Below are 26161 nucleotides of genomic sequence, written 5' to 3'. Positions count from 1 at the left end.
ATTTATGTGTAAAAACACTCAGCATCATATATAATAGCCTAACAAAATCAATAAAATAAATGAGGCATGTTACTTAGATTTATTACTAATGTCTCAGTTTTCACTTTCAATTACAGGTGAGCATTCTCTGTATAATTAAGAATGAGCATTTTCCCATAGGTTTTATGTGTTGGAGTTCTGTCAGTGACTTGAATATCAATATTTATTATTACAAGAGTAAAATATTACAAGGATCAATAGTTGTGAAACTTAATTATATGCAGAACCGTAATATTTGAAAGTTTCAGTGATAAGGTAAAGAGATGGATAGTTGTATTTATTTTCTTTCATTTTCTAGTTACTTAATTTTTTTAGCAATAAGTCTCTAAAGATAACGTATAGATTCCTATTTAAGAATTGTTTACATCTTATAAAGTTGAATTAAAGGCAGAAATCCAAAGGATTGAGGAGAGAGAATTCAAAATGACACTCAGTAGTATCTAAGATCCTTGATTCAAATATAATAATGAAAAAAAAATATAGAATGTGAAAAGGAGGAAATGTTAGAGAAAAATGAGATATCTAATACACATCCTATTTTCCCAGTTCAAATTAAGGACTCTTAATTTGAGAGAATTAAGAATACTTTATAACCCTTCCTATGGAGGTTTTATTTTTTTTTTAAATATTTTATTTATTATTTATTTGACAGAGAAAGATCACAAGTAGGCAGAGAGGCAGGCAGAGAGAGAGGAAGGGAAGCAGGACCCCTGCCGAGCAGGGAGCCCGATGTGGGACTCGATTCCAGGACCCTGAGATCATGACCCGAGCCGAAGGCAGCGGCCCAACCCACTGAGCCACCCAGGCGCCCCCTATGGAGGTTTTAAACTAACTATTTATTATTGCAGAGGAAGGAAACCCCTAATAACTTGGTAGAAACATTAGAATCATCAGTGTTAGGGAAAAATTGCCTTATTCCCCTATCTACTTCCTTTGAAATTGAGCCTATATTGAATATTGCAAATGTGTAGGGACTGCAGATATAACAGCTGACAGAAAGTGAGAGGGTGCTTGTGTCCTGTACTGTCATATTGTCAGCTCTTAAAATGATTATGAAAATTTGTAGCAATAGTTACTTTATTAGAATTTATAGTTACTCTTATGTTCCAGAAATGTATTTTATTATGATGATATTTGGCTTTTGCCACAGCTGAATAGTGTGCTGTGTATTTTATTTTTCCTTCTATATGCCTAACATATTTATCAATTACCCTAGTATACAGAATGTTGGGTAATTTTAGAAGAAAGGATTTAGAGCATTAAAATACTACATTTTATTATATAAATTTTTTAAGGCTAGTTTCTATTTTAATTAACAATTAGTAGATTGTATATTATATATAAATTTGAAGGATTTCTTAGAGGTTTCAACACATATAATCAGAACCATTGCCAAATATTTTTCTTCTCAACTAATACATTACATTAAACCTACTTAAAAAAAAAAGACCAAAATATCTTCCAATATAATTTATACACAAAGAATACTACCATAAAACATGTTCTATATGTTATTTCATTTTCCCTTAGGTCAGTGCATATAACATTTACTCTCAGTTCCTTTGTGAGATACTTATTAAAACTACTTATTGTGAAATAGAGGGTGATCCATAAATAAACAAAATTTTGCTCTTTTGTTTTTGCTACAGTAGAACACTATGGGAATCTCTTATTGATTCCATTACCAGTTGGATGACAAAGAATAGTGTTTACTATGAGTGGGAGATGGAGATCTTAAGCTTTAAAAGCAGTTGTGTAGTATCCAAATAAATAATACAGGACACATTTTAACAACACTAGAACTGGTTTAATTTAATTAACTGTGGTCTAATGTGGTGTGCATCCCACTCGTGGTAAACCACAGTGGCATTTACTGGCTGATATTTCAAATCACTACTGTTGTCCACCCACTTTCATTGACCAAATGTGTCACAGAGGCATTGTCTAAGGTCTAGCAAAGATTACTTATAGAGTTTGATTTAATGGTAAGTCTAAAATAGAATTTGTTTGTTGATATCAATTTGATGTAATTTAAAAAATCTGTTCCTAATGAGTTAAGTATGAAACAATAATGATTTTACCATGTTTGCTGAGGAAGAGAGCAGGTAAGTTAGAAGGATTTGTTTCTAGGTGCAGTCAGCAATGACCTACTATATCCACCCTCTAAAACTGCTAAAAGAAGGCAAGTGGAGAATGGAGGAAAAAAGGATGGCATTTCCTATGTGTAGAAATTTCTGGAAACTATTGCCCTTTCATAATGCTGTGTCAACTGTCCTGGACATGAGAACATTTATGAAAAACTCCAGTTCTATAACCATATTTTAACTTTTGGAGTAAATGAGATACTTGGTGGTATATCCCCCCTCCCCACATAAATGTGCAGTGGTTGCTTTTATAGATCCTTTTTGGATTATTTGGTAAGAATTTCAAAAATTGCTATGAAAATTGATGGTTATAACATTCTTTTTTTTTTTTTTTAAAGGATTTTATTTATTTGAGAGAGAGCACAAGCAGAGGGAGAGGGAGAAGCAGGCTCTATGCTGAGCAGGGAGCCTGATATGGGGCTTGATTCCAGAACTCTGAGATTATGACCTGAGTTGAAGGCAGATGTATAACTGCCTGAGCCACCCAGGTGCCCCTAACTATAACATTCTGTCACCGTCATATTTTAGCATGTTGCCAATGCAAGGGTAACAGTTAAGGCTTTTTGTGAAATTGGTGGGGGAAGTGACCAGGATAATAGGTTATTTTAGAAAACTGGAAAACAGGTCATGAAAATACATTGTTAGTGAGAAATGAGAAATGAGTAAATATTTAGTAAAAGGTCATGATTGAAACAGAAAAAAAGCAGGGGTGTCTGGGTGGCGCCGTTGGCAGGCAGCCTTCTCTCTCTCCTTCTGCCTGTTGCTCCCCCTGCTTGTATGTGTGCTCTGTTTCTCTCTCTCACTCTCAAATAAATAAATAAAATCTTCAAAAAAACCAGAAAAAGTATTAGAGATGTTTTTGGACAGTACGCTACATCATAGTTACTTTATGTACTTCTGGTTGGTGGTTTTTTCACTTAGGAATGGCCACATTCCTCACAAAGCTTTTCATGATCCCCATTTTTCCAGCTTTCATGTCCTGTGATGTGAAAGTCGCATGAGAGTGCTCACCTCTGTCACCCAAGCGGTTCTACTCCCACTGAGCTTCTGTAGTAGCTCCTGAATGTAGTCCTTGCTCTTTCCTTAGGTTTCCTTAAGTCTGTCACTCATGCTTTTTTAATTGCCTGGAGTATTCCAATTTACTCTACCCTCACCACTTTTTCTGACTTCTCTTTATCTTATTATTTCTGTAGATCAGCCAGGCGCTCCTTTCTATATAATTGAAAAGCGTCCTGTGCTTCTCCTATTGTAGTACTTACTAGATTTCATCGTAATTTCTTATTCAGTTATTCACCTCTTTAAATAAATTTAAGATTTTTTTTGTAGGAAAAGACAGTGTTTGTGGTTAGTTTAGCACTACTGTTTTGAGTGAATGGATTCTGGTTCTAGTATTTACCAGTTTTTAAATGTAGGAAACATAAATACTTTAATGTTACCTCTTAGTCCAGCATGTGGGGATGGCGAAGGGGAGAGAACAAGTGGCCATGAGGCAAGGTTAGTAAAAAAAAAAAAATGTATTTGTACTGAGTTTTGAAGGATGAGTGAATCTGGACCTGGTAGCTGGTAAGTATAGATTAAATTTTGGCATGAATTTTTTCTCCTGTGTATTCTGGCACCATTTTAGTACAACAAAAAGTCAAAGGATGTTAGACTGTAATAAAATTTATGTTGGAAAAGATAAAAATTTCGTGAGAAATTAATTTCATATGAAAAATCTAAAAATGTCTGAAAATATGCAGATGCTTCATATTAATACTGACAGTTGTTGGCCAGTCTAATTTCACTTCATAGTCAAAATAATTAAAACAACTAATTTTAAGCACAAAGAGATTAACTAGGTATTGAAGAATAACTAACATTATATACAAAGCACAGTATGCCTTATGGTGGCATTTAGTTGTTTTATAATATACTTAGTCTAGTGAATAATAGTATGTTTAAATATATTTGTCCTGTAGTAAAATTTATTTTTAGGGTTTTACCAAATCTCTCTCTCCCACTCAAAAGATTCAACTCAGAGAGGAAGATATTTACTTGACTCTGTCAGATAACATCACAAAATATTTCAAACTTCCATTGCCTACGAATCACTTTGGAGGTGCTGCTAAAATTCAGGTTCTCAGGCCCACACTCTTCTGTGTGACTCCTTCCTGTCTGACTTTTAATAAACATCTGGTTTTGATACTAATGATTGACCTTTACTCTCTTTACCATTTAGTGGTAGGACTTCCACATTTGTATAAATCTGAAGTTCTTTTGTATAGTCATATCCATACTGTCATGAACTAAGAATACTCTTAAGTACATTCAAGGGATGTTACTTATTTGAATGCATGAGGCTTCATATTTGTCAGATTACTTTATACTCATCCTGTGGTACTTAACTTTGCAACATAAGTTATGTTATAAGCGGTTTTGTTGATTGTAGTCCGTGGAAAATAAAAATGAGTAATCTTGCTATAAGATGTCTGAAATGTTCAGTAGTCTGAATGATAGTAACATTTATCTTTATACTGTACAGTTCATTTTGGTTTTCCTGGCATTCCTCCAGTGCCATATCGTGAGAGTATGTCTTAATAACCTTGGCAGTAAACTGTCAGTTTGGCTTTTGAAGCATAGTCAATATTAAAAAAAAGTTTTAATATAGTAGTATATATCCCTAATTGACTTTATAAGAGAATAATTTTCTTTTTTCTTGGCTAGTCTTTGATTATATATTGCTTATAAAAGATATAAAGCTTGGGTATTTGTTTTATATCTTTAAATTTTTTATTAAGTTAAAGTAATACATGTTTATTTTAACATGGGAAGCAAGTTATGTATATATAAGGAAATAGTTTTTAAAGTTAATTTCCTTTCCACTCCTCCATTTTCTTTCTTTCTTTTTTTTTTTTAAAGATTTTATTTATTTATTTGACAGAGATCACAAGTAGGCAGAGAGGCAGGCAGAGAGAGAGGGGGAAGCAGGCTCCCTGCTGAGCAGAGAGCCCGATGCGGGGCTTGATCCCAGGACCCTGAGATCATGACCTGAGCCGAAGGCAGAGGCTTTAACCCACTGAGCCACCCAGGTGTCCCCACTCCTCCATTTTCTATCTCATTTTCTCTATGCTCGTACAAACAATTGTGGGTTTGTGCTGAATTTGTGCGTTGTATTTAAATGAGTTTGTACATATATTTAGGAACCTGCCTTTTCAGTTAATACCATTGTTATGGTTATTATGCCAGCATAATAGTAGAGATGTAACTTGTTCTACTGAACAGCAGCATACTATTTTATAGTATTTGAGTACTATTATTTATTCAGTCATTTTCTTCTTTTATTTTTATTTTTTTAAGATTTTATTTATTTATTTGACAGGCAGAGATCACAAGTAGGCAGAGAGGCAGGCAGAGATAGAGGGGGAAGCAGGCTCCCTGATGAGCAGAGAGCCTGATGCAGGACCCTGGGATCATGACCTGAGCCGAAGGTAGAGGCTTTAACCCACTGAGTCACCCAGGCCTTCAGTCATTTCCTTCTGGATGAACATTTAGGATATTTCCTTCTTTTTGCCACTCTTCATAGTGGTAATAACAGATAATTTTGCATATTAATAGCCATATATATTTTATATTCTTTCTGTAAGATGGATCTAAACTATGGGAGTATAGGTCAAAAGGAGTGTGTATTCCCACTTTGTGAATTTCTTTTATTAGATATATAACATTTTGTATACCTTTTCTTTAAACACAAAAATACATTATAGAATATGGGAATTACTAGAAAACACAAAGAATGAAATAAAAATCATCTGTAAATCTACCAGCAAAAAGTCAATGTGATAAATTGAAGCATAACTTTCCAATTGTTTTTTTCTCTCTCTCTCCCTTTTTCCAGTTCATTACATCAGTTGTGTTTAAGCAGCTAAGTTTTATATTTACTTTAGGAGGAAGATTTGGCAGAGTAATTTCAAGGCCCTTATGTTTTAAATGTAGATTTGTCTTTATTTTTCCTACTACTTTTGCTTGGAACAGGTGAAAACTTCCAATGAAACTTGAAATATAGCTAGAAAGTACATTATTAAAAGAGAAAGGAGAAATAGCTGTGAATCAAGACTCAGAAAACTGGAGTTGTGGATGTTGCTTCTCCCTGATTAGTCCTGGGGGTTCAGTTAAGTTACTTGACCTCTCAGAACCTCAGCTTCCTCTGCTGTTTCCAAATGATCTGTTGATACATGGTCTTCTGTGTCTTAGACCAGAAATGATTTAAGAGTCTTTATATACCTTTGTGAGTTACTCCTGATCGGTTCTTGTTCTGATTTCTTGTCACTGTAGGTTAGTTTTGCCTATCTTTGAAATTCATGTAAATGTAATCATATAGCATGTATTGTTTTGTATCTGGTTTCTTTTTTTCAATAGAATGTTTATGTGATTCATTGATGTTGTGTATATATACACTATATATCCATGCTATGTATAATTATGCCATCCTATTTAATATCCATCATTTATTAAAATAGGTAAGATTGGTTGATAGGTTCTAAGTAAAAAGTGAGTTGCAGACCAAGATGTACAGCCCCATGCCAGCTTTATTGTAAGAGAATGATCGTTGTGCTCATGTATGTGTGTGCATACATGTGTGTATGTTAATGATAGATAGACAGGTCAGGTAGGTAGGTAATTTGATAGTTTGGTGTGGAAGGTGTTTTATGGTACATATAAAACAAACACCAGTTGTTACATTTGGGGAAAACATAGGATATGGATGAGGCGGATAGTAGAGTATGGTATATCCCCTTTTTAAATAAACTTTAAAACCATGTAATTATGGGGGTTTTGCCTTTTTATGGTTTTTAGTGTTTGTTTTCATGGAAAAATTTTAAATATTCACTTTCCCCCCCATGTTCTTATTTCATTCTGTTATGTCCTGGAGAAATTCATTCTTAATTTTTTTTTCTGTTTTATTTTATTTTATTTTAATTTAATTTAATTTTTATTTCCTTTCAGCGTAACAGTATTCATTGTTTTTGCACCACTCCCAGTGCTCCATGCAATCCATGCCCTCTCTAATACCCACCACCTGGTTCCCCCAACCTCCCACCCCCCACCCTTTTAAAACCCTCTAATTGTTTTTCAGAGTCCATAGTCTCTCATGGTTCACCTCCCCTTCCAATAACAAATAGCATGGAGGACAAGGGGAGATGGAGAGGAGAAGGGAGTTGAGGGAAATGCATTCTTTAATTTAGCTCTTAGCATTATTAGCTCTCATCATTATGGTTTTCCCGAGTGTTGTCTGTACGTGCATGTGTGCGCACGCACGTGTGTGTGTTTGTTTGTGTAGATAGCTGGCTGTTCTAATCAACCCTGCTCCCTAGACTTCTAATTCATTTCCTTTTAAAAGGTCTCTTAAAAGTCCTAGTTTACTAAGTATAGAACTTCTAAACAAGTGAGATATGATTCATTTAGGTATATGACCAGCTTTTCAATATTTGTAGTGAATATTTTAAACTCCTAAAGATGTCTCATTTTTGGTTACTGAGGCAAACAATTAGAATTAATCTTAGATGTAGATTTAACTTCTAAACTTAAAAGGAGTCAGTGAAACAAACTTGAAAAAAATGAAATGTGAATCATATCTTGTTATGCCTTAATTACTATAATTTATAATCAAGTACATACATACTAATAGCATTAATAAATAAAATAATTATAAAAATAAAATTTTAAATCATTAACATAATAATTGGAAGCAGCACATAGCATTTTAAAAAAATAATATGATTATAATGTTATAGCTGGTCTCCAAAGATGGCCATGATCATGCTTCTCATTATTTGTATCCTTCCATAGACCTGTCCCCTTGAGTTTGGGATGGTCCTGTGATGACTCACTTTTGACCAATAGATTGTGCAGAAGGTGTTACTGTATAATTTCTGAGGGTAGGTTGTAAGAGGCCTTGCAGCTTTTACCTAAGTCACTTGGAATATTTGCTTTGGGTGAAGTTAGCCACCATTTAAGAAGTCCAGTGCCCCTCAGACTGTTATGTTGTGAGGAAGCTGAAGCTAGCCTCATAGAGAGGCTACTATAAGGAATGAGAGTGAGAGAGATGCTTGCCCTATCTGGCTGCCAAATGTTCTAGTCATCTTGACTGATGGATATGACATGAGTGATGAAACCATCTTGAATCTTTAGCTCAAATGAGACTTCAGATTGTTTTAGCCCGAGCCATCTGACTGGAGCTGCATGAGAGAGACTCAGGCAAGAACAACCCAGATGAGTCCAAAAATCTACACAATTGTAAGAGATAAAAATAGGTGGTTGTTTTAAGCCACCAAGTTTTGGAGTAGTTCCAATGGAATAAACAACTGGAACAGTTAGTATTAAATAAAATTCGTTGTAAATGTATATTAATGTGGACATTGAATGCCATGATATTTGACTCATCCTTACCATTTGACACTTTTCTTGATGACAGAATTTCAGGCCAAAGGATACTGATGTAAATATTTGACACAGATTGTAGATAAAGGGCGGCTCTGAGGTTCAGAACCAAAGCTCAGCCTGATCCAGCCTGGAGCATTTAAGGCTACTAGGAAGCTTTAAAGAGCTATGAATCACACCTCAGGGACCCATCAGTAATATGGGGATCCAGGTTGAATTCCAAATATTTCCTATTTATTATTACATAAAAGAACAAAATAAGACGAGATAATACACCTTAAAAGAATTTCAATAATTATAAGCCTTTTACTCCTTCCCTTTCATTTACTTTTATCTTTTCTTACTTTAGATCATACTTTTGTGATTAAATTAGAGTTATACTTAATAAAGTTAGGCTTCTAGTAGAAAAATGGGATTTGTATCAGACTAATATGATTTTAAGTTCCTTTATACCTTCCAGATAGAAGAAAATTTGAGTCGCCTGATGTCAGAGTCTGCTGGTGTTTCTTGATTACTAACTCTTTGACCTCAAGTTCACTGAAGATTAGTATATTAGACATAATGCATTCAAGCTCATTTTCTAAGTTATCTTTCATGTTTTGTCAACTGCCAGGTGGACTTTGAGCATTTTAGGGGAAATGTGGTTGAAGTAGTCATAATTATCAACTGCCTGAAGTGCTTACCTGATATTTTAAAGAATATTAATAAGGTCACATTTAATTTAGTTGGGAAATTTCACATGAGTGCAAAGTGTTCGTGTCTTATATTTTCATTTATTTCCCAAGTAATTTGTAGGTTAATGTACTCTCATATCATACTTGAGAACTACATATTTGTTTATAGTTTAGTGTTAACATGTACCTTCTTATAGTTAAATGTTCTCGGTAATTCTGGACAGAAATCACATACATTGTACATTAATCTTAAATGTATATGAATTGAAAAGTAGAATTATAGGTATGATAAAATAATGTATTACAGAACTGGTAAATGTTTTAAAGTATACTGATTATGATTTGCAAATATTATAGCCAAAGTATGCATTGGCAATAGCTTCCAAAAACTAAGACAGATCTGAAAACCTTTTCACATTTTTCACTTAATAAGCCAATTTATAGATTATTGCTTATATTTAAGGCTAAAAAGTATTCCATTTTTCTCTGACCATTCTAACAAAAACTTAATAAGTAGGCATTGCTTTAAAAATGACACAATCCACCAGTTATTTGGTAAGACTAGCATAATCATAAATTTCCCATCCATGCTTTTTCCAAAAATACTAACCCATATTGTTCTCCCTGGACCTGTTGTAAGGATGACTAATCCAACTGCTGAGGTCTCCCTTTATGTGTTTGATGGAACACTTGGCTTGCTGGACTACAGCTGTGTGTTTATGTGCAGTGCACACCTGCAGGGCCTGACAAATAGCTGTAGTATGCAGAGGATACAAAATTACCCTGGCAGTGCTGCACATAAGGAAGTTTCTGTTTTGAAGTCCATATGTGTGTGTGCTTGAGATGCCAGCTGGTGTATTTATGTTGCACGCACAGATGTAAAACTGCCAACTGATTTTATACCAAATAAAGTCTAATCTTTTTATACGTACTTTGTGTCAAAGTTATGAAGTGGTACATAAGAATGTTCTCACGACTTAGGTCTCTTAAAATAAAAGGTGCTATTAAAAATATGAACTCTTGACATGACTAGGAAAGAGGATAGTGACATACATGCATGGTATTTCTTAACTATTATTTTTGTGTGGAATGTTATTTTTGCTGTATCATTATATAAATAAAGTCTTGATTGATTATAATCATTAATGATATATATCCTTTTTTTGTGGCTAGAGTTAGTCGGGGCTGTGTTTAATCCAGTTTATGAATCAGGATTCAAATGTGAATATGAAAGCCAAATTTATATAGTTACTTAACTTGAAGGTTTTATTTAGCCTTTCTGTATTATCGGTATACTTAATTTTAACAAGCTGAAATGATAGTTTTGGGTGGCATTTTTACCAGTGTGTTCAAATTTGTTCTGAAAAACACTGGTATTTATAAGGATAATTTAAAAAATTTTTATTTATTTATTTGACAGACGGAGATCACAAGTAGGCAGAGAGGCGGGTGGGGGTGGGGGAAGCAGGCTCCCTGCTGAACAGAGAGCCCGATGTGGGACTCCATCCCAGGACACTGGGATCATGACCTGAGCCGAAGGCAGAGGCTTAACCCACTGAGCCACCCAGGCGCCCTAAGGATAATATTTTTTAAGTCTAGGGAAATTTAAACATTAACATAAAAATGGTAGAAATGCCATTTATTCAGAAGTTTTGAAAGGGTCAGGATTTTGGTTTCTTTTAACATGTTACCTCTACCCAAATGAATATATCTGTTTTATTTAATGTGTCCATTCTAAACAAGAATAATAATTTCATACTTGGGAAAATTGATCTTCAGATTAATGCTTGCAAATTAGAATTCTCATGTCTGCTGCTTACCTGAAGATTTATTTAGTTGGAATTCTTCTGATTATCAGTGTTTGATATAGTCATTTCCTCGAAGAAGTATCATGGCTTACCAGCTAATGAATTTTTCATATTTCTACTATTAATCAGCATGGCATGTTTCAGTTAATTTTTTTAAAAGTATTGACTTTTACTATATTTCAAATATGTATACAAATTAAGAATTTTTTTTTAGACATTGCACAATGACAACTGGTTATCTGAATGGTTATATTTTGGTTTTGCTTTGCCTGTAACTTCTAATGGTTTTTTTTCTATCACTCTCTTTGATCTCTACTAGTTTATAAATATTTGTAAGGAGAAAAAAAGAGTTCAAGTGCTCATCCAAAATCATTCATTTTAATTAGAAAAATTTAATAATAAAAATACGTTTGCTGATTCTATCCAGTTTTGCATTTGAAACATGCTGAATGTATGCTTCACATATTACATATAAATATATTGATTCTTATTCTGGTATTGATATAAGTCTGTTTTGACTTTGTATTTATAGACCTGCCTTATCATAGTTCCTTATTTAATTATATTTGTGCTGATGTTTTTTCTATGATGAGAATTACTATTACTGATAACACTAAACTTGTAATTATTATTAATGCCTTTACTTTTATTAAGTAGCACTTTAGTAGGTATGATTTCTCTTTCTTGAGTAGTAGGCATTGCTTTGTCATAAAAGGATGTGCATTTGCTTTTATTTGCAGCATAAAGTTCAAGTAAACTTTATCATCTGATTTCAACAAATGTGAAAAGGGTCTGAGCTTTTATAGTTGTCCCTTAGTCTTAAAATTATGAATTTGGGGGCCCTTTGTGTCCAGTTTGCACTCAGAGGGGAGTCTGCTGGAGATTCCCTTGCTCCCTCTCCTTTTCTCCCTCTCCCTTGAAATAAATAAACGAATACATCTTTTTTAAAAAAGTATGAATTTTGATTGAATCAGGCTTCTCAATTCATGAAGACTGCTTCATTTGGGATAAATTTTATATAATGAGACAGAGAAGTAGACTAGAAACCAAATCATATCTCCTTACAGCTAACCTGAGTGATAGAAGGGTCTGGCATAATGTACAGTTAATCACACATCAGAAGTACATCAAGAGACTAGGAAATTCTGAGAAAAGGCAGAGCAGAGAGACAGTGTAGAACAGTTGAATGAGCTCTTGTTAAGGAGACAAAGTGTAGCCTTGTTACTCAAAATTGTGTGACATTAGTTCAGTTTCCTAGAATTATAGTTGAGTCTTTCCACCAGGGAAAGGGAATAGTAATTCTATTTTAATAAAGTTGATGTATTAATAAGGTGATAGACATAAAACTTTTCCTGGGGTTAAGGTGTGGCGCATATAGAAGGTATTGAATAAATGTTGACGACTTTTTTTTTAAGGCAGTAGTAGTAGGAGTTTGAAATAAATCAATAATGTAGGAAGTAAAAGATAGATGTAAAGTTAACTCATAAAAGAAGAGAAACAGGGAAGATTGTTAATAAATAAAAGATTAATTATAAATAAAATAAAAGAATATTTTTAAGAAAGGACCAAACCTCAAATTTTTACAGCTAAGACAGAGCCTTTTATTACTCATTTGAGAGATTATGTTCCATACATTGCTTGGTTATTTAGTGCCAGGGCCAGCTTCTTTTAGTAGGGTATCACTTCAAACACTGCTGCCGCCACTGCAGGTTGCAAGCACATGATTGAAGGCTTCTAGTTCTCAGCTCATGCCCAGATGTCTTTCAATAACTATAGCCAGTAATTTCTTCAAATTGCTCACTTTATCAGCAGCACATGTCATCAATCCTGAAGTGGTTGCTCAAGTCAAACTGCAGAATCTTTAGCTTACAGACACAGCTGCAAACAGGTGAACAGGCAGAAAGTAATTTGTGCAGCTTGGTGGCTGTCAGACGAAAGACAGACAATCTGTGTTTAAAACAGATTGCAGGCCCTGTATGGGCCAGACAAAAGGGGTTTCTCCAACTGCAAATAATTCCAAGGTTAACATATTTTCCTTTCTGCCATTAGGTGATTTGTTAAAATTGGAAACAATGAACATTATAAATCTACACAGAAACTGGAGACAAGATGAAAGAGAAAATCAGATCACTAAATAAGTTTACATTTGTCTTTCCAAAGAAGTACAACTGGCATTCATATAAGCTATTTTCCCACAAATTAATCCAAGTTATAAAATAATTCTTTGAAACTTATAAGATTATAAATGTTTCAAGTTGCATTGAGATTTAATGATATAAAAATATAATGAAACCTGAACCAGTGGAGTTTTTATAAGCATATTGGTTTCTAGAGTTAATTGTTAATTTGTGAATGTTACAGTTTACTTTTTCAAATATTATTTGGTGTTTCCCTTGAAAGTTTATTAATGTAAATGTTAAAAGAAGCATATGCCATATATATCAAACTTTTTTTGGATATAAGGATATATCCTGATTACAGAACAAAAATTCTTATGGAGAAAAAAAATTTTGAGGACTTAGGAATTTAAAAGAGTATTCCCGGATTTTATTTTCCTGGTGGTTACTGGCACATGGCTCTGAAAGGTATCTTCATCTGTTTGTAAGATAGTTGCATTTTAGAAGAATGTTCCACAGTTGCATTAAAAATATTCATTTTGTCTCTGTATCTTAAAACTGGTAAACTGTGTTATGAGATCCTAAATCATCAGTGTATTTATTACTTGTCAGTAATTGTCCATATAAGTGCTTACTAAAATAAACAGGAAGAACTATATATTACATTTAGCTTTATGAGTTTTTCATCATGGAAGACGTTCTTTGTTATTAGCTACCTGAGCTCATGTCTATGATACAGAGAGCAACTCTAAATGAATGTGACTGATTTATTCTTATTCTCTGTCTCTTGTGCTTTTTCTCATGTTTCATCATCATTTTAGTGTTGTTGTAATTGTTTTTAGTGGTTAATGAATCTTTGTAATGCCGTGTTTAAATACATAGCCTTCAGTGTAAAACAGATGCAAGTCCCAATTTGGTCATTCTGTTTGACCTTGAACAAGCTCTTCAATTCTGTTTTTCAGTGATGATAGTGCTACTTATGTAACTCACGTTGTTTTTATATTTCAGGAAAAGTAATATAAAGCATTGTGCACAATTCCTTGCACATATTTGAAGGTTCAACATACTTTAGCTATTTTCTGTTAGAATTTAAACATCCTGGGGAGAGGGGATGTATTTGTCTTGATCCTGGCTGCTTCCTAAGCATTTGTCAACATTGCCTTGAACACTGTAGGAATGTAACTAGTCAGAATGAATTTATAATTGGTTCTATAAATTTCAGAGTCTACTTTGCTGATTTTTTTTTTAGTGGTAACAGTCTTTCTTTAAATACCTTGACTTTAGAAATTAGAACAATTCTGATATATTTTTTGAGTATAGACAAAATGGAGGCATAAGAGTATTTAATTTTTTCTTATTCAGTTTACCTAACACTAAGAATTTATTCTGGATTGTAGTTTTTTTTCAAGTGTCATTGATTTTTTTCAGCTTCATTGGGATATTAAGATTTGAGATGTATTTTTAAAAATCATGATTTGATATATACATTATGAAAGGATTGTGTCTATTTACCAACTTCTCCCTGCTTCTAGCACTAGGCAACTGCCTTTTTTTTTTTTTTTACTGTTTCTTTGAGTTTGACTTATTTTTTTTAATTTAAAGATTCCACATTTACACATATCTTATAGTATTTCTCTTTCTCTTTTTTTTTTTTTTTAAGATTTTATTTATTTATCAGAGAGAGAGGGCGAGAGAGCAAGCACAGGCAGACAGAATGGCAGGCAGAGGCAGAGGGAGAAGCAGGCTCCCTGCCGAGCAAGGAGCCCGGTGCGGACTCGATCCCCGGACGCTGGGATCATGACCTGAGCCGAAGGCAGCTGCTTAACCAACTGAGCCCCCCAGGCGTCCCAAGTATTTCTCTTTTTCTGCTTGGCTTCTCTTAGCATAATGCTTCCAAGTTCTATCCATGTTGTTATAAATAGGACTTCTTTCTTTCTCATGGCTCAATAATATTCCTATATATAGCACAGACACACCACGTCATCTATATCCATTTATTCATTGATGCACACTTACCTCGTTGTTTCCATATCTTGTAAATAATGATGTGAGGAGCATGTTAATGCAGATATATCTTTGATTCAATTATCACTGATTTGTAATGCCAGATTATTTTGTGAGTAAAGCCTTTTGGTCTCCAGATTGGCCTATCGATTTTCCCTTTCCTCTCCATTATTAGGCCAAAAATTGAGGGTGTAAACACACAAGTATTAACTTTTAGTCTGTAGGTTTTTCATATCAAAACCCCATTGCCTTTAGAGCAGTAGTTAGAGCTTCTAAAATACAGTGATGTGCATATCCCCACCAGACCTCTTAATTTGAAATCCCTGAGGGTGGGGCCTGGAGGTAGGCCATTTAAAAACAAAGACCAAAAAACTCTTTGTTATCTTGTAGGTCCAGGCTTGAGAACAGCTGCTCTAGCACAGAGATTGGCGAAGGATGGCCTAGGGGTCAAATCTAGACCTTTGCCTGTTTTTCACTGGTACACAGCATGGTTATTTGGTTATTTGTTGAGTTACTGTCTGTGGTCTGTTATGCTACAACAGTAGAGTTGAATAAGTGCAGCAGCGACCTTGTGGCTCACAAAGCCTAACACATTTGCTTTCTGGCCCTCTACAGGAAAATTTGACAGCCCCTGCTTTAGATGGAAGTTCTGACTCAAGAAGCTTTGCCAGTTTCCTAGCTTTCTTGTTAATCTTGATGTGAATGTTGGTGTATTACCTAGATTTTTGGTTATATTCTTATTTCTTGCCTAGTGGATCGTGAACTGCTGGAGGACAGCACTATATTTTACAGCTCTTTGAATACCTCAACACTTAATACACTTAATCTTGCATTGTTGTGTCTAAGTAAATGTTCATTAATTGATGCTAGCTGTGGACCTTAGGTCATTACATGAGGGCACCAGCAAGGGGCAGCATGGAGCTTTTGCCTTGCACAGTCAGTTATTTATTATTTACTCATTCATCTGTAATATTACAATATGTTAAAATGAATGTTATAGTATTTTACACTTATTACCAAACCATAATTTTATAATTATGGCAAATACCCTAATTTTTAAACATTTCTTTAATTCCCTTGAGTCTAAATTATTCCTTTTATCATTTGCTTTTAAGTTTCAGGTCTGTCTCAGCTACAGAATAGCATGCTACATTTTCATCATCACTGTTTTAAAATTTTCTCTTCATTCCTCTTTCAGGAAATTTTGGCAGTGACTGGAATATTTATGTCTTGCAAATATTTTGGGGTCTGGCAGATAGGAGATTGATCCAACTTTAATAATAGTTTGGCCCTACTTCCAGGCCTTTAATGGGTCAAAGGTAGCTTTGCTTTTGTTACTAATGTGGTTAAAGTAATTTTTTAATTGTGGGTTGCTTAAGAGAGAAAACAGACATGAAGGTATCCCATCTAGGCTTCTGTTTTATTCCTTTGGAATTATGTATTCAACTAGCTTTCAACTATTACTGCACAAAGTTTTTTTCAAGCATTGTCTTAGCGTTTGTTTCACATTATAGTTAGTAAACGTGTGTGTTATATATTTATTAAAAAAGTAAGATCACCATCTTTAAAAGATTTTTTCATTTGAGTTGTTGAACAAAGTGAGTATGTTATTTAGGGCAGGGAAAAAAAAATAACTGCACTCAGGCAGGTTGCTGACTGCAGTCCAAATGGCTGATCAGAGAGTCTTTATATGCGTCGGTAATGTGTTGTGCAATATAAGCTGAAATATATTCCACAAGGGAGGAAAACGGAATAGGTTACATACGCTGTTCCTAAGTGCAATGAATATAAAACTCCATTACTCACTTTAGGCAGGTGCTTTTTATATGAGGCTTTAAAGAAATATAAAACTGCTGGTGAAATGATTGGTTTGTACAGACACCACTTAGCTTCTAGTGCTTTGACCAGATAGAGACTGAAAGTATTCCTGCAAACATTTCTTGAATGATTCAGGGATTGAAGGTTAATATTCTCTTGGTGTAATAACCCATCAATATAAACATTGTTTATAGTATATGAAATTTGTCTCTGACTTGGTTATGAAAAATTATTTTTCAGTGACATGGGAATAATGTTCAGATTTTTCTTTGATAATGATAAAGAAATGCACTTACTAAAATTTCTTAAGATATATGTATGTATTTAAAATGTTTTTGAAGAACTACTTAAATAATATTTCTTTGTGCTTTTCAATATTTGTTTTTCAAGAACTTTAGATTTTTTTTTTAGGCATGATTGAGTAAACTTTTGGAATATAAAACACTCATTTTGGGGGTAGTTCTGCAGTTAGTCAAAGAATATCATGAAGAATTAAAAAGTATTCTAATTAGTTCATAAAGATTTTTGGTGGGCTCAGCCATACAAGTGCCTGTATTTCTCTTCCTGTTAGCTATTATAACAGGTACCTGCTTATATTTTAAACACTGAACATTCTTCCACAAATGAATCTTCATAAACTTAACCTAAAAGGGAGATTGAAAGGGTAATAAATAGGTGTTGTTCAAATTTGTTTGAGGTTTTAAATATGTGAATGAGTTTCTTTTTAAACCTGTCCTAGATTGATTGATCGATACTCTGTTAATACAGAGGTGGAATTTGTGTTACATACAGTTAACAGTTCTTAAGTGTATAGTTCAATAATATTTAGTATATTTGCAGCGTAGGATAACTGCCAACTGTCTGGTTTAAAAGCCTTTTTGTCACTCTGTAAAAACACTGTACCCTTTACGTAGTTATTCTTCATGCCCTCCTCTGCTATATCTCCTGGTAACTTCTAATCGCTTTCTGTTTCTGTGGTTCACCTATTCTGGACATACCATATAAGAGGAATCGTATAATATGTTTTGGGGTTGGCTTTTTTCTCTCAGCAGAATACTCAGGAGATTTAAGTTGTGTGTATCAGTAGTCTATTTTTATTGCTGCGTCGCATTCCATGGTATAGATACCTCATGGTTTGTTTAGCTGTAGAGCCGTTGAAGGACATATGGGTTGTTTCCAGCTTTTGGCTATTACTCATAAAGCTGCTATAAACATTTTGTGTATTCATTTTTGTGTGAACATAAGTTCTCATTTCTCTGGGATAAATATTCAGGAATGTGGTTGTTAGGGTATATGGAAGTTGCTTGTTTGGTTTTGAAAGAAGCTGCCAAACTGTTTACAGGAGTGGCTGAACCATTTTACATTCCCACCAGCAATATATGAGTGATCCATTTTTTCCACATCCACATCAGGATTTGATCTTGTCATTATTTTGTTTTAGCTGACTGGGTAGGTGGGTAGTCATACCTTATTGTAGATATAATTTCCATTTCCTTGATAGCAATACAAATGATGTTGAATATCTTTTTAAATGCTTATTTGCTCTCTGTATATCCCTTGAGTGAAATGGGGGTTTATGTTTTAGCCCATTTTCTGACTGAGTTGTGTTTTTACTGTTGAGTTTTGCAAGCTCTTTATATATTCTAAATATGAGTCTTCTGTCAGATAGTGGTTGACAGTTATCTTCTCTAGGTCTGTAGTTTGCCTTTTCTTAAAAGGGTGTTACCCAAAGCAAAATTTCTACTTTTTTTTTTTTTAAAGATTTTATTTATTTATTTGAGAGTGAGAGGCATGAGAGAGAGAGTGAGCACGCAAGTGTGGGGAGGGGTGGCTAGAGGGAGGGGAGAAGCAAATTCCCTGCTGAGCAGGGAGCCCGATGTAGGGCTCCATCCCAGGACCCTGTGATCATGACCTGACCCAAAGACATTTAACTGACTGAGCCATCCAGGTGCCCCCAAATTTCTAGTTTTGATGACAACCCATTTTTCCTTCATGGATGGTACTTTTGTTGTTAAGGAACTCTTTGTCTCTCACTAGATTGCAAATAATTTCTCCTGTTTTGTTTTGTTTTTTTTCCCTCCTGAATTTCATAGTTTCACATTTGTGCTTCAGTCCATGATTCATTCTGACATTTTTTAGATAAGATACTAGATCTAGGTTGAGGTTCATTTATTTTGCCTTTGGGTGTCCACCTATGCCAGCACTTTTTGTTGAAAAGGCTATCTTTCTTTCATTGAATTGCATTTGCAGCTTTGTCAAAAAGTGTTCGGCACATGTGTGTATTTCTAGATTCTCCACTCAGTTTTACTGATCTGTGTGTCTGTTATCACACAAATACTATAAAGTCTTGATTACTATAGCTATATAATAAGTCTTGAAATTAGTAGACTGATTCTTACCACTTTTTTGGGAATTGTTTTCCACTATTCTAGTTTATTTGCCTTTCCATAAATATTGTTGAGTCTCTGAGTCTCTGAATACTGTATGTCTCTTCATTTATGCTTACATCAGCATTTTATAGTTTTCAGCATATAAGTCCAAATACTTTTACTTGTATCCAGATTTTACTCGTGTATTTCATTTTATTTAGTAATTATGTTACTGTATTTTAGATTTTAGTATGCATATGTATTTGTTGCTAGTATACATAAATGCACCAATTTTTTCCATTTTTGTTTTATATTCTACAGTCTTAAACTTATTTTGGAAGTTTAAAAAAATATTCCTTGGGCTTTTTATACTTAGTTATATCAACTAGACAAGGGATAGGTTTTGTTTTTGTTTTCCTTTTCCCATTTATATGCCTCTTATTTCTCTTTCTTCTCTTGTTGCACTGGCTAGAACTTCCAGCAGTTTGTTGAATAACAGCAGTGAGAATTGGCATCCTTGTCTGTCTTCCAGTCTTAGTGCAAAAGCATTTAGTCTTTCACTATTAAGTAATTTTAGGTATTTTTGTAGTAGTTCTTTCTCATGTTAAGGAAGTTGCTCTCTTTTCCTATTTCCCAGAAAGTTTTTACTGGGAATGGATGTTGAATTTTGTCAGTTGTGTTTTCTGCATCAATGGATATCATGATTTTTTCCCTTTAGTTTGTTAATATTATAGATTCTGTTGATTTTCCAATATTGAACTAAATATCTATCCTGGAATAAATATTTATTTTATTTATTTAAATACTTATCCTGGAATAAACCCTACTTGATCATTGTATATTTTTTATATTTATACTCCTACAAACTCATTCCTGAATTCCATTTTCTAATATTTTGTTAAGTATTTTCACATGTATATTGATGAGGAATATTTGTATGTAATTTTCCTTTTTTGTGATATCTTTGTTTTGCCATCAATATAATAATAACTTCAAAAAATGAAATGGGAAGTGTTTCTTCCTCTTCTGTGTCCTGAAAGAGATTGTGTGGAAAGAATATTAATTCCCTTAAAAAATTTGGTGTAATTCTCCATCTGGAGTTTTTCGTTTTGACAAGGTTTTGTTTGTTTCTTGACTTATTGATTCACATCATCAAAGTTGTCAGTATAGTTTATGATATTTTCTTATTAATTTTTTGATGTCTGCAGAGTTGGTAGTGCTATCCCAATTCATTCCTGATGTTGGCTATTTATGACTTTTCTGTTTTGTTTTCTTTTTTCGTCTTGCTAAAGGTTTGTCACTTTTACTGATTTTTTTGAAAAAGCCAGTTTAAATGAATTTCATTGATTTCTGCTATCCTTATTATACTACCTCTGATTGTTTTGGGCTTATTTTATTCTTCTTTGTCTACATTTTTGAGGTGAGAGCCTAGGATATTGACTTGAGACTATTACTTTTCTAATATGTCCACTTCGTGCTATAAAATTCCCTCTCTGTACTGGTTTAGTTGTGTTCTACAGATTTTCTTATGTTGATTTCTGTTCAGTTCAATGTATGTGTTTTATTTCCCTGAGTGTTCCTCTTTGACTCGTGGAGTGTCTGGATTGGTTTAACATACAAATATTTGGGGATTTTCCTATCAGTTTTTTCTTATTGATTTCTAATTTGATTATGTTGTGGTAAGCGAACAAACTCTGATGACTTCAATTCTTGTAAATTTATTGAGGTTCATTTATGGCTCAGAATAATATGGCCAATTGTGTTATATGTTCTTTAGGGTGTTGAAAAGAATGTATATTCTGTTCTGTAATATCAAGAAGTGCTTATTGGTTGATAGTGTTTTTGACATCTCCTATATCTTTGTTGGTATTCTGTCCAATTTTTCTGTCAGTTGAAAAAGGTTGAAAGAGGTGTTGAAGTCTCCAACTAAAATTCTGAGTATCTTTTTATCACCTATGAGCTATAGTTTTTGCAGCTATGTTGTTGGTTTCATGCACATTGATTGCTATGTCTTTTTGGAGTATGTACTCTGGTAATGTTTGTTTGTTTTTTTGTTCTGTTAAGTCTCATTTATCTGACCGTAATGAAACCATTCCTGCTTTTTTATTTTATTTTTTAAAGATTTTATTTATTTATTTATTTGTCAGAAAGAGAGAGCACACAAGCAGGCAGAGAGGAAGGCAGAGGCCGAGAGAGAGGCAGGCTCCCTGCCGAGCAAGGAGCCCAATGTGGGACTTGATCTCAGGACCCCAGGATCATGACCTGAGCCGAAGGCAGCAGCTTAACCCACTGAGCCACCCAGGTGTCCCCATTCCTTATATTTTAAAAAATTGAGATTAAATTCACATAACCTATAATATGTAGTCACTTTAAAATGTGCAATTGAGGAGTTTTTATTATATTTGTAAGGTTTGCAGCAATCACCAGTTTTTGTTTTTTTTTTTTAAGATTTTATTTATTTATTTGTCAGAGAGAGAGGGAGAGAGAGCAAGCACAGGCAGAGGCAGAGGGAGAAGCAGGCTCCCTGCCGAGCAAGGAGCCCAATGTGGGACTCGATCCCAGGACACTGGGATCATGACCCGAGCCGAAGGCAGCTGCCCAACCAACTGAGCCACCCAGGTGTCCCGCAATCACCAGTTTTTTAGTTTACATTTTATCACTCAAAAAGAAACCCCACATCCATTGTTAGTCACTTCCCATTCCTACTTACTTTTGTCCCTAGCAGCTTCTAATCTGTTGTGTCTCTGAATTTACCTATTCTCAGTATTTCCAAAAGTGCAGTCATGCAGTACATAACCTTTTCTGACTTAGTTAGCATATTTTCAAGGGTCATCCCTTGAAAACATGCTAACTGAAATAAGTCAGAATGTAGCATGTTTTATCTGGCTTCATTTGATAATGCTCCAGCAATGGAAGGGGACATATGCTCTTGTTACAACTGGGTGGGCATGGAAGTCCAGGTATTCCTCTTGGTTTCCATTGTAATCTATGGCTGGAGGTGGGGGTGGTGAGGGGTCGGGGGGGGGCAGTTCTTGTGACTTCTGGCCCAAGGTAGAAATTCTGGCTCTCATTTAGACCTCCATTGATATTTTTCAGTCTTGGAGTAGTTGGATAGCCTCATTACTGTTCTCCATGAGATTTGTGCTGACACAGTGGAGATGGTGGTGGCTCATTATTGCTGGGGGATGATGAAACTCCTAATTCTCTAGTAGGTCTCCTTGACATTTACCCAGCTGGAAGGTTGAGGGTGCCTCCTTATTTCCAGGTTGGGTTGGAAGTCCAGGCTACCAGTTAAGTTTTCCTGTATGCTATCCCATGGGGAGTGTCGGAGGTTCCTTGTTTTATAGAATGTTGAACACAGAAGTCTAGACTTCCCATTGACCTTCCTTGGTGTAGGTTTTGGTGGGTGTGGGACTATAGTTTTTTGCTGCGGCGTTTGGCTAGAGTAGAACAGTTGTTGCTTAAAAATTTTCTGTCTTGCTGGTATCTCCATTTCGGGTCCTTTAGCTAGGGAAAATTGGCTTTTTTGGAGAGGTTTTATGTCTCTACCTATATACATTTCTGGGTTGCTGTGTTCTTCATCTTCAAGTTTGGGTTATTTATTTATTTATAAGAGCACATGAGTGGCCAGGGGTGGGGGTAGAGATGGAGAAGCAGCCCCCCACCCTGAGCAGAGAGCCCGATGTGGGGCTTCATCTCAGGAACCTGAGATCATGACCTGAGCTGAAGGCAGACACTGAGCCACCCAGGTACCCCAAGTCTGGAAATATATTAGGCAAAAACAACCTGTGTACCTCACCTCACCATTGTTTCTTTCTTTGGGTCCTGCGGTGTCCCTGACTGGTCTGCTATTTTCTTTCTGCTTTTCAGAGTCGTCTTGTGTACACACATGAATACATATACATATGTATATGTATGAAATATTGTTTTTTTTTAGTTGTATTTAGCATGAGAAATAGAGAAAAGTCTACCTATTTTCCTGGAAGTGGAACTAGTTTATTTCTATAATAAATTAAGAAGTATTTAAAAAAAAACTTGTTACTTTTTTTATTAGAATAAGAGTGAATATGACCTTGAGAAGCCTTCTGTTTGTTGATGGTGTAATTTTTTTCTTTTTTCTTCTTGTTTTCTTCTTCTTCTTCTTTTTTTTTTTTTGCCTTAATCACACCCAAGCTATGTAACATAATATTTTACTCTGAATTTGGCTCTAGTAAAAACACTTTTTCTTTGGGGATATGCCTGGCACTGATTCATAAATAATTTTGAACTCTGCTTATTTGTAGATTGCATTATTTCTATTCTTTCTTTCCTTGCACTTATCTTTTTAAATATCTATTTATTAGAGTTCTTTTTTTTTTTTTTTTAAGATTTTATTTATTTATTTGTCAGAGAGAGAGGGAGAGAGAGCGAGCACAGGCAGACAGAGAGGCAGGCAGAGGCAGAGGGAGAAGCAGGCTCCCTGCCGAGCAAGGAGCCGGATGCGGGACTCGATCCCAGGACGCTGGGATCATGACCTGAGCTGAAGGCAGCTGCCCAACCAACTGAGCCACCCAGGCGTCCCTATTTATTAGAGTTCTGATGCCTTCCGCCATTTTATTTGTATATTTGGGTTATTTATTGGAAAATCTTCATGATATATGTAAACTTATACTTTGTATTCTATTCTCTGAAAACCATTTATAAGTTTGGAGATATATATATATACACACACACACACACACACACACATACACACACACCCCCAAATTAGTAAGATTTTTTAAAAAAGATTTTATTTATTTATTTGACAGAGAGAGAGAGAGACAGTGAGAGGGGGAACACAAGCCGGGGGAGTGGCAGGGAACCTGATGCAGGGGTCGATCCCAGGACCCTGGGATCATGACCCAAGCCAAAGGCAGACGCTCAACCAACTGAGCCACCAGGTGCTCCTAGTAGGATGCTTTTGTTGTTGCCTCCTTATTTTACTTACAGTGATTGCAGAGCATTATTTATCTTTAATATTTAAGTGTAAGACATTTTTTAAGTTTCCAAACTTAGTCAATTTTTAGATTATATGTGAAGTTTTAAAAAGTTAGATTTTTCTTCATTAGTGGTAATTTCTGTGTAATTTCTAATGTTTTTTCATGTATGGTTTTCACATAGTTGTAACCATACTGTGTGTAACATTTTATGTTCTATTGTTTACCAGTTCTTAATAAAATACCTTTTGTATACTTAAACATCAAATTACACAGGTTTTTAGTAATAATGAGATCCTGATATTTCATAATGCACCTAACAGTTCTCTTCTTCTATTGTATCTAAGTGATTTCTGGTTTTTGCTGATGTAATTAATATTGCTAAAAACATTTTTTCCCTTTTTAGTTATTTTTTTGTGATAAATTTCAAGGACTGAGTAATTTGGTAGTGGATTATGAACTTAAAAAAGTAACATACAGTATGTATTGCTTTCCCAAGTAATTCCATGAATATATAATATAACTGGTAATGAAGGGTAATGATTATTTTAATAAAGCCTTCATAGCATTAAATACTGTAGACTGCACATGCAAATGATGCATTACTTTTCCTTTAATTCACTTCAGTTATGGCAAAATTGATCTTTTTTTCTTATGTCTTTCCACTATTCATATTTCCTTTTAGATGAATTTGCTTTTATATTCCTTATCATTTACTGATTCATGGATTCATTTATTCAGATATCTAAGTGCTTTTTTAAGTGATTCATTAAGCTTTTAGTGTATTTGTCAGAATTTTTGAAAGTTTATGTAAACTCTGTGGCTTCTCCCTGTGAATATTTGTGCAGTCAAAATAGAAACATGTTACAGTGTCACGAAGGCCATCTTGACATTCATTTATAACAGTAAATTTCCCCACAGATTTTGTGTATAACACACCTCAGAAAAATTGCAGGTTTGGTCTAAACCCTGACAACAAAGCTAGTCAAATGAGTTTTTTGGTTTCCCAGTTCATGTAAAAGTTATGCTTGTAATATATTTTGTAGTTTGTTAATTGTACAGTAGCCTTATATCTAAATATATATACACACACACACACACACATATATCTTAATTTAAAAATACCTTATTGCTAAAAAAAAAAGAAAAGAAAAGGTGAACATTATCTGAGCTTTCAGCGAGTTTGTAATCTTTTTGCTGTTGGAGCATCTTTCCTTGATGTTGATGGCTGCTAGCTGATCCGGGTGATGGTTGTAAAGGTTGAAGTGGCTATGGCAATTTCTTAAAATAAGAAAACAGTGAAGTTTGCCACATTGAGTGACTCTTCCTTTCATGAATGATTTCTCTGTAACATGCCATGCTATTTAATAGCATTTTACCCATAGTGGAACTTCTTCCCAAAGTGGAGTGATTCTTTTCTAATCATGCTGCTGCTTTATCAACAAAGTTTATGTAGTATTCTAAATCCTGTGTTGTCCTTTCAGTAATCTTTACAACATTTCACCAGGACTATATTCCATTTTAGGAAACCACTTTTTTGACTCCTCTGTAAGAAGCAACTCCTTATACATTAGTTGTATCATAAGATTGCAGCAATTCAATCACATCGTTGGGCTCCATTTCTAATTCAAGTTTTTCTCCCTATTTCAACCATATCTGCCATTATTTCCTCCATTGAAGTCTTGAACCCCTTGAAGTCATCCATGAGGGCTGGAATCAAATCCTTTCAAACTCATGTTAAAGTTGGTATTTTGACCCCTCCCATGAGTCACGATAGAATTCTTAATTCTTAAAGTGACTAGAATGGTCAGTC

At 34.5% G+C, this 26161-nt stretch overlaps 1 protein-coding gene across 8 annotated transcripts in view; it reads left to right on the top strand.

Annotated features, from left to right (window-relative positions):
• VPS13B (vacuolar protein sorting 13 homolog B) overlaps positions 1-26161 on the top strand; it is a 770530-nt gene that overhangs the window by 191462 nt on the left and 552907 nt on the right. The gene's annotated exons all lie outside the window — the stretch shown is intronic.

This window comes from Neovison vison, chromosome 4 (assembly GCF_020171115.1).
Source record: "Neovison vison isolate M4711 chromosome 4, ASM_NN_V1, whole genome shotgun sequence".
In the NCBI taxonomy this organism is placed as follows: domain Eukaryota; kingdom Metazoa; phylum Chordata; class Mammalia; order Carnivora; family Mustelidae; genus Neogale; species Neogale vison.
The sequence above is the reverse complement of the archived record's forward strand: the minus strand, read 5'-3'. Positions and strand labels throughout refer to the sequence as shown.